This window comes from Heterodontus francisci, chromosome 9, assembly GCF_036365525.1.
Source record: "Heterodontus francisci isolate sHetFra1 chromosome 9, sHetFra1.hap1, whole genome shotgun sequence".
Lineage (NCBI taxonomy): Eukaryota > Metazoa > Chordata > Chondrichthyes > Heterodontiformes > Heterodontidae > Heterodontus > Heterodontus francisci.
Window position 1 is genome coordinate 87,242,048 of NC_090379.1, and position 15,249 is coordinate 87,257,296.

The 15,249-nt window shown below is 49.3% G+C and overlaps 1 protein-coding gene across 2 annotated transcripts in view; it reads right to left on the reverse strand.

The window, feature by feature from the left end:
* The window catches only part of fsip1 (fibrous sheath interacting protein 1), a 607,920-nt gene extending 595,280 nt beyond the window's left edge, over positions 1–12,640 (reverse strand). For both annotated transcript variants that reach the window (XM_068039424.1, XM_068039423.1), the window contains exon 1: positions 12,557–12,640. The gene's annotated coding sequence lies outside the window, so the exon portion shown is untranslated. The remainder of the gene's footprint in view (positions 1–12,556) is intronic.
* Between the last annotated feature and the right edge of the window lie 2,609 nt (positions 12,641–15,249).

Here is a 15,249-nt window from a genome sequence, read left to right on the forward strand (position 1 = left end):
TGTTTAAGATGTTGGTTGAGGGATAAATATTTGCCATGCACTGGGGTGAACTCCCCTGCTCTTCTTCAAAATAGTGCCATGGGATCTTTTACGTCCATATGAGAGGGCAAATGGGGCCTCAGTTTAACGTCTCATCCGAACGACAGCACCTCCGACAGTGCAGCATTCCTCAGTACTCCACTGAAGCGCCATCCTGTATTCTGTGCTCAAGTCTCTAGAATGGGATTTAAACCCACAACCTTCTGACTTAAGAGGCAAGAGCACTGCCACTGAACCACGTTGTCACTAAATTTGTACTAAATATAACTTATTTAAGACTTAATGCATTGATCTTGCAGTTTGTTTGATTCGAGACTTTAAAAAATTCTAATAAGTTTACAATGGGATTGGCAACACCAACCACCTAGAATTGGCAGCCCTAATCGATTACATTATGCAATATTTACAGAGCTGACAATACAGAATTCAAAAGAATCGCCAACCATGTTGGGAATTAAAATTTTGGCCTGCAAGAACAAAATAGATTTCAAATCTATTTAATAAATACATAAAGCTAAAAATTGGTGTGCTTTTGGGCGCAGGGATTGTGATTCACAGCGTGCCCGCACCGCTTCCGAGCAAGGTGGGCAGCATGTAAAGTTAGTGCACCCACCTCATTTCCATGATTGAAACAGGGCCCTGTGCAGATCCTGCACTGCACACCTCCTGGTAGTGCTACTGGTGGCTTCTGTGCACCAGAGGGAGCCAGGTAACGTTTGAACAAACCATGGGCTCCAGGCAGCCTCCCATTTTAAAAGACAAAGTCCCTATAAAAGGGAAGTTGCAACAATGCACTGCAGGCTACTGAATAATCACCTTGGAACACCTGGATGTCACACCACACCAGGGAAAAGGCCTCCCACTTCAGTGATGCCACCCTGGAGGCACTGATGAGACAAATGAAGGCCAGTGTTTATGCCAGGGGGCAAGAAGCCTTCAAGGCAGAACCTTACAAGAGAAAGGGAGAAGGTGTCAAGGGTGGTTAATGCCAGAGCACCCTTCCAAGGACAGCAGCCATGCAGAAAAAGTTGAATGGCCTCACTCAGGTGGTCAAGGTGAGTGTATGCAGTTTTAAAAATTTTTTTTGTTGAATTGATGTATCGCTGGCTAGGCCAGCATTTGTTGCCCATCCCTAATTTACCCTGAGAAGGTGGTGGTAAGCCACCTTCTTAGACCGCTCCAGTCGATGTACTGTAGGAAGGGAGTTCCAGGTTTTTGACCCAGCCACAGCAAAGGAATGGCAATATAGTCCAAGTCAGGATGGTGTGTGGATTGGAGGGGAACTTGCAGGTGGTGGTGCTCCTATGCATCTGCTGCTCTTGTCCTTCTAGGTGATAGAGGTGACTGATTTGGAAGGTGCTATCGAAGGAGGCTTGGCGAATTGCTGCAGTGCATCTTGTGTATGGTACACGTTGCTGTCACTTTGCACTGGGGTGGAGGAAATGAATGTTTAAGGTAGCAGATGGGATACCGATCAAGCGAGTTGCTTTGTCCTGGACAGTGTTGAGCTTCTTGAGTGTTGTTGGAGCTGCACTCATCCAGACAAGTGGAGAGTATTCCATCACACTTCTGACTTGCGCCTTGTAGATGGTGGACAGGTTTTGGGGAGTCAGGACGTGAGTTACTCGCCACAGAATTCCAAGCCTCTGACCTGCTCTTGCATCCACAGTATTTATATGGCTGATCCAGTCAAGTTTCTGGTCAATGGTAAGCCCCAGGATGTTGATGGTGGAGGATTCAGCAATGCCATTGAACATTAAAGGGGAGATGGTCAGATTCTCTCTTGTTGGAGAAGGTCATTGTCTGGCACTTGCATAGCGCAAATGTTACTTGCCACTTATCAACCCAAGCCTGAATGCTGTCCAAGTCTTGCTGCATATGGACATGGACTGCTTCAGTACCTGAAGAGATGCGAATAGTATTGAACATTGTGCAATCATCAGCGAACATCCCCACTTCTGACCTTAAGTTGGAGGGAAGGTCATTGATAAAGCAACTGAAGATAGTTGGGCCTCGGACACTACCCTGAGGAATTCCTGTAGTGATGTCCTGGAGCTGAGATGATCCGTCTCCAACAACCACAACCATCTTCTTTTGTGCTAGGTATGACTCCAACCAGTGGAGAGTTTTCCCCCTATTCCCAGAGACTTCAACTTTGCCAGGGCTCCTTGATGCCACACTCGGTCAAATGCTGCCTTGTTGCTCACCTCTGTTTGGACCAAGGCTGTAATGAGGACTGAGGCTGAATGCCCCTGGCAGAACCCAAACTGAACATCAGTGAGCAGGTTTTTGCTCAGTAAGTGCTGCTTGATAGCACTGTCAATGGTACTTTGCTGATGATCGAGAATAATCTGATGGCTGGTAATTGACCAGATTGGATTTGTACAGCTTTTTGTGGACAGGATATACCTGGGCAATTTTCTACATTGGAGGGTAGATGCCAGTGTTGTAGCTGTACTGAAACAGCTTGGCTCAGGGCACGGCTAGTTCTGGAGCACAAGTCTTCAGTATTATATATGGGATGTTATCAGGCCCCATAGCGTTTGATGTATCCAGTAGCATCTGCACATCACATCATCACGTCCTTCACTGCTCAATGCACCATAGCCCCATCTTTCACCCAGCAGCACACACTGGCACTAAGAACTCACCTCTAACATCCTTATATTGCACTGCACCCACACATATCCTCCAATCATGCCAGCCATGCACACCTCTCCAGGTCTCCCCAAACCTACAGCTATTTAGCTATGGCAGGCACATCACTCAAGCATGTTGGTATACAGTCACTGACATTCTGCCCCCTCTCTTGCAGGAGAAAGTGGCACAACAGGTGGGAACTCCAGAGGACTGGCAGAGAATCAGCAAGCATGCAACCCCTCCGTGCCCTTGAATAGAACCTGCTGTCCTCTCTCAGGACAATTGCATTCGTGCTCCCACCATTGCCACTCCATCAGTGCCCTTGCTGTTGCCTCTCAGCCAACCAGCCCAGACTGCTGCCACCCATGCCAAGGTGGTGCAGTCCAAAGTCAAGCCCTGAAGGCCGAGAGCTGCTCAAGGTCATCTTGCAAAGCCATCTGCAGTCTCCCCTAGTCTAAATCAGCAGCCATCCACCAGCTATGCTACAGCCACAGGAGTAGCATTGTATAGGAGCAATAGGCCAGGCAAGGATACCCACAAGACAGGTACCAAAGGAATTCACAAGGGTGATTAGTTCTGTTTGTTCTATATTATAGGTGTGTTACTCCATAAAGTTGTTAAGGGAAGGTTTTGCTGTTGGTATTCATTGACTGATGTTGACCAAGGGAACTTTGTGATGGGGAGTCTGATATGGATGTACAGTTGGGAAATGGTGAGTCCATGTTGGGGTGGGAAGTCCCCTTTAACTGAAGCAAATTCTCACAATACAGTCTATTTGGCTGCATCCAGTTACACGTGATGGATGTGGTCTCCCTCCATTGCCTCCTCCTACTGAGGCGGCCTTCAGATCCCGGGAGGTAGTGGCTGGACCCCTGGCGAGATTGTGGAGGATGCATCACACCACCACAAATATGGACACATCCTTGGGCAAGTACTAGAGAGATCCCCCCGAGCGATCTAGCCAGCGAAACTGTTGCTCGAGGAGGACGACGACTTTCTCCAAGGCATTGTGAGTCACTCCATGGCTCTCATTAAAGGTGCTCTAACCTTGTATGGTGGAATGCCAGAAGGGGATTATCAGCCACGTGTAGAGGGGGTTTCTGTTGTCACTGAGCAGCCAACCTTCAGTGCATCTTGGAGGCCCGAAGATGCTAGGTATAGTGTACCCAAACCGGCGTAGGATAAATGCACTGTGGGTGCTGCCAGGGTAGCAGACATTCACAAAAATGAACTTCTAAGTGTGGTCTCCCACCAACTGCACAGTCAGAGAAAGTGGTAATCGTTGCAGCTCCTGTATTGCTCCCCATTGACATAGGGTGCCCACAGAGCCAAATGCATGCAGTTGATGGTGCCCTGCAAAGTTCATAACTTTGTGAAAATCATCGTGCTTTTTGTACATTTTTTTTTCTGTGCTCATCCAGCCTGCTTCACAATTCCTCCTCAGTTAGGATAACTGGCTTGCAGTCACCACCACCATCGCCACTCTCCCAATTTGCATGAAAACTTTTTTGGGCTTAGGGTTTTCCTTTGGCTTATGAGCTTTTCTGTGTCTCCCTTCAGAATTTAAATCTTTAACTTCTAGATCTTCAGTCTGAATTTCCTCCCGAACCTGGGTCAGTTTTCTGGCACTTAGGTGATAGGGATTTTGTTTTATGGGAGGGGTCTCTCCTACATCCACATAGTGTAGGGTTACGGTTGTGCACCCTGATTTATCCCTGCAGATCCCTTTAAATGGTGTGAGCAGACTTGTTAGGTCTCTTCTCTGTTCTGGGTTTAAGTAGGAGAGTAGTGTCTAATTTCCCTAACATTTCAGTGTTAGCTAACCGGACGGTAGGGGGTTCAATTTGGGAATCCTCCCAGCCTTCCTCCAATTCGTCCTCACTGTCCCTTGCGCCTTCTTCTTTCCTAACTGCCTGACAGCTTTGTGCTTGTTTGTCCCCTTCCAGGCTGTGATACCGTTCTAACATATAGATGTGGCACAGCCTTTGCTTTTACCTACAATCTGGGGTGTCAATTATATAATTCACCTTGCTAATTCTCTTTACTACTCTGCACGGGCCACTGAACCAGGCTTTCAATGGTTCTCCCTATATTGGTAATAGCGCTAACACATCGTCTCCAGGCTGAAATGTTCTGGCCTTGGCATGTTTATCCACCTGCCTTTTCGTAGCTGTCTGGGAGGTTTTAAGGCATCCCTGAGCCACTGCACAGGCTCCCGTGAGCCTTCCCGGAACACGGATATGTAGTCTAACAAGGAAGACTTGTCCCAGGGTCCCAAAAACCTCTCGATTAGGTTTAGAAGATCTCTCACCTCGTGTCCATAAACTAATTCAAGAGGACTAAAGCCAGTGGACTCATTAGGTGAGTCTCTGGTAAAAAAACAGAAGAAATCCCAGCCCTTTGACCTAGTCATGCGGGTACTCATAGCAGTGTGCCCTGATCATTGTCTTTAGGGTACTGCTCCAAAGCCCCTTGTGACTGTGGGTGATAGGCTGAGGACTTTAGCTGGGTTATGCCCAGATTACCCATGATCTTTTGAAAAATACTGGACATTAAATTTGTGCCCTGATCCAACTGTACTTCATTAGGCAGCCCATATTGGGTGAAGAATTGAGTTAAACACACTACCACTACCTTGGCAGAGATAGTTCTTAGAGGGATAGCCTCTGGAAATCTAATAGCCACATTCATAATGGTGAGAAGATACTGGTGGGCCCCACACAATTGACCAGCTCTCCGCTGAACAGTTCCCCAAAAGTAGGTATGGGAATTAGGGGTGCAGGTTTTATTGCAGGTTGAGGCTTCCCCACAACCTGGCAAGTGTGGCAAGTCTTACAGAACTCCACTGCATCCTTGTGGAGTTGTGACCAATGAAACTGCTGTCTGATACAGGCTGGGGTTTTTCTGATACCAACATGTCCAGCCATTGGGATTTCATGGGCTATTCTCAATATTTCCCTACAGTACCTCGGCAGCACCACTACCTGGTGAACCACTGTCCACTCTTCATCCTCAGGTCTGTGAGGAGGTCTCCACTTCCTCATCAGCACCTCATCCTTTTAAATAGTAACACTCTGGAATGCCCTCTGCTTCAGCTACAGTTTGGGCAGCCTGTGTTAACTTTTTTAACCCTGGGACGGCTTGCTGAGCCTCGATGAAGGAAGACCTGTTTAACACATTCTTTGGGTCCTCTAACTTAGATGGTTTCAGACAATCAGACAGTAGGATCATCTGTCTGCAGTGTCAGTACAATCTCCTCTGACAGCTTGTTTGGCCATGGACCAGGTCACCACACAGTCAGGAAAAATGCCACGGACCTTTTCCTGTAACTGCTCTGTCTCCCTGACCTCTTTCAGTCTTTCGAAAACTACTGGGGAAGCTACCACCTTTGCCCCTGCCAGATCATTACCTAGGAGCAGGTTAACCCCGTCCACAGATAAACTAGGGAAAATCCCCAGTTACCAGTCCTGAAAAAGGGTCGCACTCCAGGTGCACCTGGTATAAAGGTATGGGCATATATTTTCCTCCAATCCCGTTTACTAGCACTCTAGCATTCAATGCACTCTCTGGGGGAAAGGTTATGCCTTTTCCCAGCAGAAGGAATTGGGTGGCCCCTGTATCCCTAAGTATGACTATGGGCTTACTCGCCTCACTCAAGGGGTTTGGGTCACTTTTCCTCTGAACACAAAATCCTGGTAACTCTCAGGGATTTTGTTAAGTTTTCCTGCACTCTCACTGGTAGGTTTACTGCAGCAGTTAAAGCCACAGCCTGGTCCTCTGCCCTTTCCATCAGGGCCCTTTTTCCTACAATGGTCTGGTGTACCCTGACTAAACCATGGGGTTTTCCCCTCAACTTCCAGAAGTCAGCTTGAAGATGACCTGCCTTGTTACAATGGAAACATACAGGCTTTCGGGGGTCACTCCTGTTCTTAACACTTTTCTTATTGGCCTGAGGAGGGCCCCTTGTGTTTCCAGCTCACCCATCTCACTCATAGCTGTTCATCCTCTTCTCACCCTCCCACCTTCTATCCATTTCAGGTTTTACAGATGATTTGGGAAGGGTTTCCCTTGGAGCAAGGGCTTGTGAATAAGTGTATAATCATCAGCCAAGATTGCTGCCTGCCTGGCTCTTGAAACCTTTTGTTCTTTCACGTGGTTTCTTATGGAAAGGGGAAGTGAGTTTTTGAACTCCTCGAAGAGGATCACCTTTCGAAGGTTTTCATAGGTGGATTCTATCTTAAGTGCCCATATCCATCAGTCAAAAGCAACTTGCTTAACCTTTTCGAATTCAATGTTGATCCAGCTGCTTTCAGAAACTTTGGAATTTTTGGCAGTATGCCTCTAATACTAGCTCATATGCACTCAGGATAGCATTTTTACTCATCTCATAATTTAATGAACTCTCATCAGCCAATAGTGAATAAAACTCATGGGCTTTTCCTGTTACTCTGCTTTGCAATCACAGTGTCCAGCTGCCTACTGGCCACTTCAACTGTTTTGCAAGCTTTTCAAAACAGATGAAAAATGCTTCCGCATCCCCCTCATTGAACTTTGGTATCAACTGGGAGAACTTTAAAAGCTCAGCACCCAGTCCTGAGCTAGGGGTAACTCCCTCATTAGTGGTGCCTTCATTGGTTTTATTGGGTCTTCCCCTAGTTGGTTCGAGCTGCCTTAACTCCCTTTCTTCCTTCTCCTTTTGAAAATATGTCTTTCTCCCCTCCCTGGAACTCTCTGCTCTTTCTCCTTCTGAAATTCTAATTCCCGTCTCCTCTGTTCTATTTGTATCTTAGCTAATGTTACTTTGTCTGTTTCAAATTCTATGCCCATCTCTAGTTCTTCAGTGTTAATTTTAAAATGGCTGGCCACAAGCTTTAGGATTTCAGTCTTCCTAGTTTTTGGACGGATAGTAATCTCTAACTGCCCAGCTACATATCTCAACTCTTCAACAGATAGGGCTTTTAACCTGGCCCAAGTTAGTTCACTCTGTTCTAGGAAAATACTGGCCTCGAATGTGGACATTTTAGTACTCTAGCACTGACAATCACAAGAAAACTTGCATTGAAGCTTTTAAATTATTGCCAGGGATCAATTTGGTTTCCCACTTCCAATTCCCCATTTGTCTTTGGGTTTGATCCCAGACAAGCCCCCAGATTTCTGTTACGGTCAAGTGAGGAGGGGTTGAAGGGCTTTCTTCTTTTCCCTCTCCTTGTTTGACCACAACAGGTTTAATTTGTTCTTAAAGTGAATAAACTGGCCAATTCAGTACGTGTTTGATTACTTACTTGCTATGATCATCACGAGAACCAATCGGACAGGTTTTCTTGAGTTAACAAGGAAAGAGATTAACTTTATTATACCTAAACTGAACTAATAAAACAATAAACAACGCGCCAACTTTCACACTCTCACACAAATAGCTTACAGAGTGGGGAAAGGTAGATTGGTTGAGTTAGAGTCTATAAAAATGGTATACAGTCTATGAAGTTTGGTGATTCAGCTGGCTTCTAGTTGAATTCAGTGGTCCTGAGGCATTTAGTTTGAAGAGGTAGATGACTGGTCCAGTGAGTCTCTTGGAGATAGCGATGTGGATGATTTCCTCCAACAGGATTTCTGATTGTAGCCGGAGTATGCAATGGTGGTCAATCAACAAGCAGGATTTGAAAGCTTTCAAGCTGGAATACAGAGAGAGAGAGAGAAAGGGACCCCCAGGATCTGCACATGTCAGAATCCAAAAGCTCCTCTCTGCTGCAGAGAAAATACCAGCTTAAAACCACAGATGGGGTGGGGCATGTCTCTTGACAGTAAAGGCCTGCTCGGGTCTGCAAATGAGACCCGAACCTGACAGAACCCCCATCTGAGCCCACGCCCAACCCAGCCTGAGTCCTTCCATTTTTTCCTGTGCCCGACCCGACCACCAGTTAACTTACCTTCAATTTTTCACTTTGTTCCTTACCTGCACAAGCTTAAAATAACTGTAACAAAACCACCTTTAAAGTCCAAAAAGTAAACTAACATTAGATTCACTTACCTGAGGTGGTGATAGAGCGCGTCTGATCTGGCCCGACCCGAGCCCAAATGCCGGACCCGGAAGTGCGATCCGACCCGAACCCGACACGTCATCAGGCCCCGTTGAGTTCGGGTCGGGTAGCAGGCCTTTACTTGACAGTCACTCAATCATTCAAACATAGCATTTGGCAGTATTTCTCTGCTTGCTGAGAGAACAGGTAGTTCCTTTAAACTTCCTGGGTCTTGGTTGGATATTGCAGACATTTTGTCTCTTTCCTCACAGTCCTTTGCAATGTAGGATAGTGTTGCAAACTAGGTGATCAACTTAGGCTGAAAGGATAACTTATCTGGCACCTTGTCTTTTTAAAAATGTTCTTTTTAAATTTCTTCAAAATAATATAAAGTCAGATCTCCAATCAGTGGACCAAAGAAAATTTTCAACAAAACACATTGCGTAACACATTTCACCTAAAACCTGTCGAGTGGCCCTTTAAGTAGGCCCTGAACAGGGCCCATCTTGCTTCATATCACTTGTTGTTTCAGGAGTGATTAGTAAAGATGCCGCCTGCACATGCATTGACCAAATTTGGGCTCCTGAAATTGCATCGGACTGTTGGGGTCACTTAAGTCCTGGTAGCGTCAATCCAAGGCATGCACCACTTGAATTCAGTAATGCCACATGGGCCACTCACACGCCAAATGGAAGCCTACAGTAGGCCTGTGTTACACTGCCAGAAGTGGTGCTACGTTACTCAATTTCACACCCACAAACTTAGCAAATTCGTATAAAATTGCTGTGTTTTTCTTTCCTTTACACCTCCATGAAATGCCTTAGCATTTGTTTCTACATTGAAGGGACTACATCAATGCAAGCTTTTTCTGCAATTGTTAATCTAATTACTTGAAATGGTTCAACAACTTAGTGAAAAAAGTGACATTATCATGGCAATTTTGACATGGTGATGAAGCAGTCAGTACCCATTATGCAGCAAGACCTGGACAACGTCAATGCTTGGGCTAATAAGTGGCAAGTAACATTCGTGCCACACAAATGCCAGGCAGTGACCATCTGCAACAAGAGAAAATCTAACCACCTCTCCATGAAATTCAATGGTATTATCTTTGTTGAAATCCCCCCCACCTTCAACATCTTGAGGCGTCACGATTGAGCAGAAATTTAACTGGAGCAGCCACATAAATACAGTGGGCTGGATTTTTCCTTAGGTGGACGGGAATTCGCCACTGATGTAAAAGTCAGTGACGAACCCGCTTCCGCCTAGCCCGGGGATTCGCCCCTCATTTTATGGGCCCCCGGGCTTTAACTGTCCCGAGGCAGGACTTTCACCCGTTTGAGGGAGCAAGTCCTGCCTCATTGAGCTGCTGGCCAATCAGTGGGCCGTCAGCTCTTAATCCCAGCAGCGCCACCGGGAGCGGTGACCACTACTGGGACTGCAGCCCAGCTGACGACATGGAGCCAGGAGGAAAGGTAAGTTGGGCATGCCTCACCAGGGAGATCGGTCATGCCCTGGTGAGGCCAGGGTGATCGTTGGCGGGGGAGGGAGTGTCTTGCATCCCTGGAGTGGGTTGGGAGGCAGGGGAGGCCCTCAATCGGGCACCCTGTGCCCGACTGGCCCCCACCCCGCACACGGAAAGGCCGGCAGCTATTGCTGGGCGACCTTTCATGTCCCCAGCACACCTGCTTGCCACAGGTAAAATACCCGTGGAGACGGGCAAGGGCCCTTATGTGGCCACTTAAGGGCTTTGATTGGCCTCGGGAGGGCAGGTCGTTTTCCTCCCCCCCACCCCCAACCGCTGTAAAGTTGACCGGAGGCAGGAGCGAGGCGGGTAGGCCTCCCGCTCAATTTTATTCCGACCCCACGCCACCATCTGCCCCACTGGGGCCGTGTAAAATTCAGCCAGTGACTACAAGAGCAGGTCAGAGACTAAGTATTCTACAGCGCATAACTCACATCCTGACTCCTCAAAGCCTTTCCACCAGCTACAAGGCCTGGATGAGTACAAAGCTCAACACCATTCAGGTCAAAGCAGCCCACTTGATTTTCATCCCATCCACCACCCTAAACTTTCACTCCCTCTACCACCAGCACACATTGGTAACAGCGTGTACAAGATACACTGTAACAACTGGTTAAGCCTCCTTCGACAGCATAGACAGCAATGCCAACATCCCATGAACTAATGAAAAACAAAGGCACCCCGAAAGATTCACGGAATTTCATCCCCATGCACTACTAGCTTCCTCATCCTTACTAAAATTGGGCAGAATGTTAAAACCTGCCCACTGATTAATCTCGAAAGATTAACACTTATTAGGTCTGCGTAAAGAGAATCAAAATGACAGGTTCGCTCTCAAATCTAATATGAACACCAAAATAAGTTGATGCGGTTTAAGTATGGCCCACAGCAAGAGTTCACACCCGCCAGTGCTCCCATGACAACAGCCCCTGGGGAGGCGGGTGCTGCTGGGACTGCGGTGGTGGGGTTCGGTGTCTGGGGAGTCGGGGGTCCCGGGCAGTTGGGGGGGGGGGTTCGGACAGTGAGGGGAGGGGGGTGTTCGGACAGTGGGGGGGGGGTGTTCGGGCAGTGGGGGGGGGTGGTGTTCGGGCAGTGGGGGGGGGGGTGTTCGGGCAGTGGGGGGGGGGGTGTTCGGGCAGTGGGGGGGGGGGTGTTCGGGCAGTGGGGGGGGGGTGTTCGGGCAGTGGGGGGGGGGTGTTCGGGCAGTGGGGGGGGGGTGTTCGGGCAGTGGGGGGGAGTGTTCGGGCAGTGGAGGGGGTGTTCGGGCAGTGGAGGGGGTGTTCGGGCAGTGGGGGGGGGTGTTCGGGCAGTGGGGGGGGTGTTCGGGCTGTGGGGGGGTGTTTGGGCAGTGGGGGGGGGTCGGACAGTGGGGGGGGTTCGGACAGTGGGGGGGGGGGTTCGGACAGTGGGGGGGGGTTCGGACAGTGGGGGGGGAGGTTCGGACAGTGGGGGGGGGGGGGGTTCGGGGTCCGGGACAGTGGGGGGCGTCAGCATCCCGGGGTCCGGGCAGTGGGGTGTCCGGGAGTCCGGGGCAGCGGGGGGGGTCAGTGTCCGGGGGAGTAGGGGCCGGAATCCGGGGGTTCGGGGCAGTAGGGGTCGGAATCCGGGGGTCCGGGGCAGTAGGGGTCGGAATCCGGGGGTCCGGGGCAGTAGGGGTCGGAATCCGGGGGTCCGTGGTTCGGGGCAGTGGGGGTCAGGGTCCGGGGCACTGGGGGTCAGGGAGTCCGGGACAGTAGGGTCAGGGTTCAGGGCAGTGGGGTCAGGGTTCGTGGCAGTGGGGGTCGGGGTAAGGGGCAGTGGGGGTCAGGGTCCGGGGCACTGGAGGTCAGGGGGTCCGGGACAGTAGGGTCAGGGTCCGGGGCACTGGGGGTCAGGGGGTCCGGGACAGTAGGGTCAGGGTCCGGGACAGTTGGATCAGGGTTCGGGGCACTGGGGGTCAGGGGGTCCGGGACAGTAGGGTCAGGGTCTGGGACAGTTGGATCAGGGTTCGGGGCACTGGGGATCAGGGACAGTTGGGTCAGGGTTCGGGGCACTGGGGTCGGGGTCCGGGACAGTAGGGTCAGGGTCCGGGACAGTTGGATCAGGGTTCGGGGCACTGGGGATCAGGGACAGTTGGGTCAGGGTTCGGGGCACTGGGGGTCAGGGGGTCCGGCACAGTTGGATCAGGGTTCGGGGCACTGGGGATCAGGGACAGTAGGGTCAGGGTCCGGGACAGTTGGGTCAGGGTTCGGGGTCAGGGGGTCCGGGACAGTTGGGTCAGGGTCCGGTGCTGACTCGCACACGGAGCCTTATCTGCAAATATCTGAAACCTTTATGGCGGCGGACACAACCTCACCGGCGGATTCTGAACAAAATCCTGTCCCGTGCGGCCACGCAGCGTCGGAGTGAAACCTGGCTGCTAACGACGCTCAGCTCCCGGATGTGGTTGCTATTCAAAACAAAGGCAACTTTATTTGTGTTGGTGCAGAGGGGGCTTAACACTGCCTACTGCTGTCAGTATCGTCACTGGCTGCACCTTTAAACATGTTCATCTCGTTTCTTTCTTTCTGATTTAAAAATCCCTGTGATTTTGATATACTTGACTGTCAAGAATAAACAGACTTTCACTTTTCAATGGGTTTCTGAATATAAACCTCTTTTGAGGTCAATGTCGCTCAAATCTGTTCCCAATATTGATCACTGACTAAAAATAACTTGCCAGCTGCTGAAATTCTAATTCCGTTTTTTCTCCATAAATTTCCTGTTCTCAATAAACCATGTTGTCTTGTATAGCATGTTTACAAAGACATGCCTCCCCCAACCTATCATTACAATCTCTAACACTTTTATATCCCTTTTGGCAGCCTGCAGTCCCCCACCTTTTATCCATCGCCTTTTCCTTTGCTTTCCCATTGATGGCAGAACATTGATGCAGAACTTCCATGGCCCTACTCCAGGGAATTCCCTTCCCAAATTCTTTGATCTCTCCATCTCTCCATTTTTGAAAAAACTTCTCAAAATCCAACTTTTCAACCGAGTTTTTGAACACCCCTCTTAATGTTTCCTTCAAAAGCTAAGCATTCTTTCTCAGGCTGACTGTAAATTTTTTTTTTAGATATTTTCTGTGTTAATGGTGTATATTAGTTGTTGTAGCTCAATGAAGTGAAAGACCACAAGCTGTCTCTTGTACTAGTAACAGCGAGAACGGTCAAAGTTAGGATGGTGTATAACTTAGAGGGAAACCTGTAGACGATGCTGTTCCCATGCACATTCTTCAGTTGTTCTTCAAACTGCTGGAGGTCACTTGCTGACCTACACTGGCTCCCAGTCTCACAACACCTGAATTTTAAACCCACGTCCTTGTTTTCAAATGGCCTCGCTCCTCTATTTCTGTAACCTCCTCCTGCCCTACAAGACATTTGCTCCTCCAATTCTGACATCCTGTGCATCCCCGGCTGGAATTTTACGTCAGGGTGAAGACCCTGCCCACTGGCCAAAAATTCGGGGGCGGGCCCACCTCTGCCAGGCCTGGTAGCCATGCCATAATTTTACGTGGCCCAGACCCTTAATTAGCCCTGGGCAGTCTCATGCCCCTCTGAGGCAAGAAGTCCTGCCTCCAAGACTTGCTGGCCATTCAGCAGGCTGGCAGCTCCTTAGTCCCAGCAGTACCACTGGGAGCGGTGGCCACTGCTGTGACTGCACCCAGCCAGAAGAGGGCCGTGGACGTAGGTCTCCATAAAGGTGAATGGGGTGTAGGGGATAATCGGCAGCGCCCTGGTGAGGGCAGGAGGGCAGTGGGAGCTGCTCCAACAGGGGCAGCTTGTGCTGCTGGGTGGGCCCTCTGTGGGGCAATGAGTGCCTGATCAAGAGGGGCCCCACCCAAACCTCCCCCCCACCCCCACACCCCCGGGCCCCGCAAGGAGGCCGCCAAGATTTACCGGGCAGCCTCCGCAGGTGCTGAAGTTCCAGGCCAACACTGGTAAAATACCAATGTCGGGGGGGGAGGAGGCACTTAATTGGCAACTAATTGGCCACTTAAGAGCCTCAATTGGCCTGGAGCGGGTGGGCTGTTTGTCACCTCTCCTGCTGCTAATAAAATTGTAGTGGGGGCAGGAAGGCGTTGGGACCGGCATCCCCCTGCCTCTGACACAATTTTACGCCCCCCCCCACCCCTCGCCTTAGGCCCCATCCCACGGGTGGGCGTAAAGTTCTGGCCCTCGATTTTAATCACTGCACCATTGGTGATCTTGCTTTCAACTGCCTTGGCCCTAAGGTCTGGAATTGCCTCCCTAAGCCATTTCACCTCGCTACCACTCTCTCTTCCTTTAAGATGCTTCTTAAAACCTACCTATTTGACCCAACCTTTGGTCACCTTCTGTGGCTCAATCAACATTTTTTATTGATAACACTCTTGTGAAGTGCCTTGGGGCATTTTGCTACATTAAGGTGCCATATAAATGCAAGCTGACAATGGAGAGACTGAGGTAATCAGCAAATCGGCTACTCGCTGCAGAATACCCAGTCTCTGACCTGCATTAGTAGCAAAAGCATTTATGTAGCTGTTCCATAGATTCAGAGTCATAGAGTTATACAGCACAGAAACAAGCCCTTCGGCCAATCGTGTCTGTGCCAGCCAGCAAGCACCTAACTATTCGAATCCCATTTCCCAGCACTTGGCCCATAGCCCTGTATGCTATGACGTTTCAAGTGCTCATCTCAATACTTCTTAAACGTTGTGAGGGTTCCTGCCTCTACCACCTCTTCAGGCAGATTCCAACCACCCTCTGGGTGAAATTTGTTTTCCTCTAATCCTCCTGCCCCTTACCTTAAATTTACGCCACCTCGCTATTGACCCCTCCTCTAAGGGAAAAAGTTTCTTCCTATCTGACCTATCAATGCACCTCATAATTTTGTATACCTCAATCATGTCCCCCCTCGCTACATTTACCCATTGGGTTGTCCACTTAAATCATTTTTTTTAATTGAGAAAAGTTTACATAAACATCACTGTTTTAAAGCAATTTAGCTCAGTACAAACCTGTGGAGGTG